We start from the raw sequence: 5,791 nt of genomic DNA, 5'->3' as shown, positions 1-5,791 counted from the left end.
TAAAAGCTGTCGGCGATCGGCACACACTAACAATAGTAATATACAAAGTAGGTATAAAGGGCGACTCGTGCCAGTATATAAAAAAACAATGTGACGTGGCGATTTGCGGTCACTCAAAATACTACCCTATAGTACAGTATAAAATATAATAAATTGCGATTACCAATTGGTTTCCAGACAGCAAAATATAAAACAAATATAGTTTCTGGTGATTTGCTCTGCCACAATAAATAAAATAATAATAAGCAATATCGATCGGCGGCATTTAAATTAAGGGCGCCATGCATTTGGACGAATAATTACCTTTTTAGTTTTTGCCTACATCGTAAAAGTAATGCGTTTATGCGAGTTTCTTATTATGTGTTTGAGTGAGTTTGACACAATAATATAAAAGATAAAATTGTGAGTCTGTAAAATAATATAGCATCCTTCGATATTAAAAAAGATCTCCCAAACACATTACGATGTTTTAAAATCTCTCGCCCAAACGCAAACCACCCTAAAATATTATTAGGATACAAGTAAAACTATTGCACAGTGGCGATTAGCGCACACTAAAGCTAATATGATAAGTGACTTTTCGCGCCACTATAACTTACCTAAGTATAAACAGCGATTATGATTGCGAACAATATTACCTAATTTTCCGCGTTGACGATACGAAACGGACTGAAGTCTGGGTCGGCCGCGTTAGATAATAATATTAGGTACCTACGCAGCCTACGAGGTGCGGCGGCGCGGGATAACAAGTGGCGCAATCAAGAAATCGTCGTTCAAGGGCACAAACCTATTCATATGTGCACATTTATGATTTTAAGCTTTTGGTATCCCTGGTTTCGGAAAAAAATTAGCTATTTATTGATAAAATCTCATATGTGCACGGCCGGCCAACTGCCGATTTGCGCCACCACGATGAACAAGATCGGCCAAACACATTACAATGTTTTAAAATCTCTCGCCCAAACGAAAGCCGCCCTATATAATATTGTAAATTTCGCTAGATACAAATAAAAATATTGCACAGTGGCGATTTGCGCCCATTAAAACTATTAGCTAATATGACAAGTGACTTTTCACGCCACTTTTACTTACCTACGAATAAACGGCGATTATGCTTGTGAACGATATTATTTTTACGCGTTGACGATACGGAACAAACTGAAAGTCTAGTGCGCGGCGGCCGTGTTAAATAATAATATTAGGTAGGACGCAGTGCGCCGGCGCGGTATAACAAGTGGCGCAATTAATAAATCGTCGTTCAAGGGCACAAACCTACTCTTATGTGAAAATTTATGATTTTGAGGGTTGGTCATCCCTGGATTAAAAAAAAAATAAGTTATTCATTGTTGAAATCTCCTATGTGCACGGTTGGCCAACTGCTCGCCCATACTATAATAATAATAAAAGTTTTCGGCGATTAGCACACATTAACAATAATATATTAAATTTAAACGGCAAATCGTGCCAGTATATAAAAAACAATATGACGTGGCGATTTGTGCTCACTCAAAATACCACAGTAGTACTGCATAAATTATAATAAATGGCGATTAGCGATTTGCGCCACCAAGATGAACAAAATAATAATACGTAATATCGATTGGTGCCATTTAAATTAAGGGCTTCGTGCATTTGGGCGAATCACCTTTATAGTTTTTACCTGCATCATAAAAATAATGTGTTTGTGCGAGTAAATAATATATAAGATAAAATTGTAAGTTTGTAAGCACAGCTTCCTAGGATATTAAAAAATATCGCCCAAACGCATCGTGCTTAATTCCCCAAACGCATTGCATTTTTTCAAAGTTCACCCAAACCGCTCTAAATTAATATTGGAAATTTCACAGGATGCAAATAACACTATTGCACAGTGCCGATTTTTGCACAATAAAGGTAATATGACAATTATTGACGATTCACGCCACTAACTACCTGAGTATTAGCGGCGATTATGCTCGCGAACAAATAATAATAATATTATGTACATACGCAACAGTGGCGGCGCGGGATTCTACGCTGCGCAATCAATAATTCGCCATTCATGGGAACTAACCTACTCCCACAAAATCTCCTATGTGCACGGCCGGCCAGCTTCTCGCCTATACTATGATAATAATAAAAGCTGTCGGCGATCGGCACACACTTACAATAGTAATATATTACGTAAGTATAAACGGCGACTCGTGGCAGTATAAAAAAAGTATTAACAATATGACGTGGCGATTTGTGCTCACTCAAAATACTACCCTAGTACAGTATAAAATAATATATATATTATATTAAATTGCGATTACCGATTGGCGTCCACACAGCTAAATATAATAAAAATATAGTTTCTGGTGATTTGCGCTGCCAATATGAACCAAATAATAATACGTAATATCGATTGGTGGCATTTAAATTAAGGGCTTCGTGCATTTGGGCGAATCACCTTTATAGTTTTTACCTGCATCATAAAAGTAATGTGTTTGTGCGAGTAAATAATATATAAGATAAAATTGTAAGTTTGTAAACACAGCTTTCTAGGATATTAAAAATATCAGCCAAACACATTACAATGTTTTAAAATCTCTCGCCCGAACGCAAACCGCTCTAAAATATTATTGTAAATGTCGTGGTGATTTGCGCACACTAAAGATATTATGGCTAATAATGTGACAAGTGACTTTTCACGCCACTAACTTACCCACGTAAAAACGACGATATGCTTGCAAACAATATTATTTTTCAGCGTTGACGCTACGGAACGGACTGAAGTCTGGGTTGATCGTGTTAAATAATAATATTAAGTACCTACGCAGCAGACGTTGTGCGCCGGCGCGGGATAACTCGCTTCACAATCAATAAATCGTCGTTCAAGGGCACAAACCTACGTGTTGGTGTAGGATATTATGTTGTATGCGCCAAATTTTTGATTTTGAGTTTTGATATCCCCGGTATCAGAAAAAAATTACCTATTTATTGATAAAATCTCCTATCTGCTATCTGCATCGTAAAATTAATGAAAAATAATAAATTCTATTCTCCTATGCGTGGTAGGTACCTAAAATAAATCGTTATAAATCGTAACCCCTCTGTGATTTCTTTATCTAAACCTTTTTTTGTGTTTCCGGAAAACTACACTTTCTTCACATAGTAGGGTTGTTCCCGTGAACGACGAAATACAAAAATAAAACACTATACAATATGTAGACAAAAATTGCGCTGTGTATGTATGTCGGTCGATGATATAATATAATAAATATTACTAACTCATACTGATTTCATAATTTTTTTTTGGGCGGAAACATTAATAGTAGGTTTAATCTACGACATTATCGTGTTTAAAATAATTCATTTTAATATTAATATAAATATTTTTTCCAAAAAAATGACACTCGAAAATTTCATTGTGTGTATAAAATATAATAATATACCTACTCTAAAAACTTAATTTATCTGCATAATATTTTTAAATTACAACAAAATAACTAAACTCGAGCTTTAAAAATTGAACATTTTATATCTTCTTAATTGAGTTTTTCATACATTTTATCAAAATTTAAACTTCAATATTTATAAAAAAAAAGTCGTGCATATATTATGGATCTTTATAATATTTCTCAACTGCTATTAAAACAACTTAAAAGGAACCTTGTATAAAATAATCAAGCGTTTTGACCTAACGAAAAGGAAACTCAAAATTAATTAATTTCTAATGTCTCTGTATTCGATAATATTAAAAACAGAAATTAACAAAAATATGAAACTGTCACGAAAATACCGTATACTTACTTGCTTATTTGTTTTTGATTATTGTCGATGCCAAATTTTTTCCTAATAAATTTTTTAGCAAATATACCTGTTTAAAATTAAAAAAAAATAAACATTTTCACTTATTTTTCGTTTTCAACGAGTTATGCATTTTTAATTTTTTTGAAAGTTTTATTTTGTAATTGTTAAATTATTTAACCGGATGTTAGGAAAGAAAATGGAAACATTTGATTTTTTTTTCGATTATCTACCCAGATTAAAAACTTGACTAAAAACAACAATAATAAATAATCAATAATACTATTCTATAATACTAATAGAAAACTTAAAAACCCATAATATACTTAACTCGTATAACTTGTATATTAATTGTATCCATGTCATTAGTAATTTTATTTATCTTAATTTGTTTTTGTACTCTCGATAATTATTTTCAAAAAAAAAATATACTAATAGTCTTTATATTAGTTTGCATTATTGTATCTACGATTTTGTTACGTAATTAAACAAAGTAATCACGTATGATTTACTGTGTGCCCGTTTAAAATTAAAAAAATTAAAATATTTTCATTTATTTTTCATTTTCAAGGAGATAATGCACTTTTCTCTAATTTGATAGTGTATTAGAAGGAATATACTTTACAAAATGCAGTATCTCCATAAAAACGTATCCGTTGGATATAATGTCCCAATTCGTAGTCAGTACTTAGGTATTTGATATCTGGGTAATTTTATTAATGTTTATGTAAATTTATGTGCATAGTGTTCATAATGAAAAACGCGTTTTAGTATTTTTAGCTAAGATTATTATAGGTTAATACTGTAATAAAAATCAAGGTGGATTATGAATACGAATGAAAATTAACCTAACCTTTCATTTGCATTACCTTTTCTTGTCGGAGAAAGTATTATTAATGGGGTGGGGGGGGGGGGGGTTATTTGTCAATAGAGATAAATAATTTTATAATTAAATTTCTTACTCGTCTTTTCTCGCTCTGCCACACACCGAAAATGAATATTCTCAGAGCTCAGGAAATGCAGACGAAATAGGAATTTGATAAAATCTTAAAAAACACACGCTTTGAAACGATTTTAGTTTAATATGGCCTAAGTAGAAAGTTAAGTCTCTGTGAGCAAAAATAACGATGTTTCCACTCGTGGACACAGGAACACTCTGCTGGCGATGATTTGTTTGGAGGGGCGCGTTTTATGCTATTTTTTTGAAGGTCAAACCATTCCCACCGTATTATATTTTATCTTATAATTTCACATTCGTTATTATAATTAGAGATTATTTTAATGTAAATAGTACGTCCGTGGGAGATAGTAGGTACTTGGTACTTTGTACATAATGTTAGTGAGTTAGACATTTTCTAATAATTTAATGTTTGGTAAGATTATTTGCTCGACATTTCAAATATATAATAATGTAAATAATATGTTTGATGTTCTGATAGTTCATATTATGATTAAAGATTATTTGAATGTGAATAGTACCTACATCTGTGGGAAATAGTACTTTGTACTTTGTACTTTGTACATAATGTCAGTGACTATTTCTAATAGTACAATTTAATGTTTGATAAGATTATTTGCTCGACATTTCAAATATATAATAATGTAAATAATATGTTTGATGTACTGATAGTTCAAATAATGATTAAAGATTATTTGAATGTGAATAGTACATATGTGGGAAATAGTAGTTTGTACTTTGTACCTATTTGTTAGTGGGTATTTCTAATAAAATGAATAATATAACTGGATATCAAAATGACAAAATATAGAGTAATATTGTTGATATATTATAAATGACGTTGATATAATATAATCATATAATATATTAATGGTATAATGGCAATACGCAGAATTTAGAGATATAGAGTTAGGAAATCAGTTTAAACAAATTATGCAGTATCTCAATTATCCGTTAATTATTGTAAAATAAAATAAAATAAAGATATGAACTTTAAATGCTTACAAAAAAATTGTAACTAAGGATTCTTAATATTTTTAAATGTCATTGTAACAATATTAA

This window comes from Acyrthosiphon pisum, chromosome X (genome assembly GCF_005508785.2).
Source record: "Acyrthosiphon pisum isolate AL4f chromosome X, pea_aphid_22Mar2018_4r6ur, whole genome shotgun sequence".
In the NCBI taxonomy this organism is placed as follows: Eukaryota; Metazoa; Arthropoda; class Insecta; order Hemiptera; family Aphididae; genus Acyrthosiphon; species Acyrthosiphon pisum.
The sequence above is the reverse complement of the archived record's forward strand: the minus strand, read 5'-3'. Positions refer to the sequence as shown.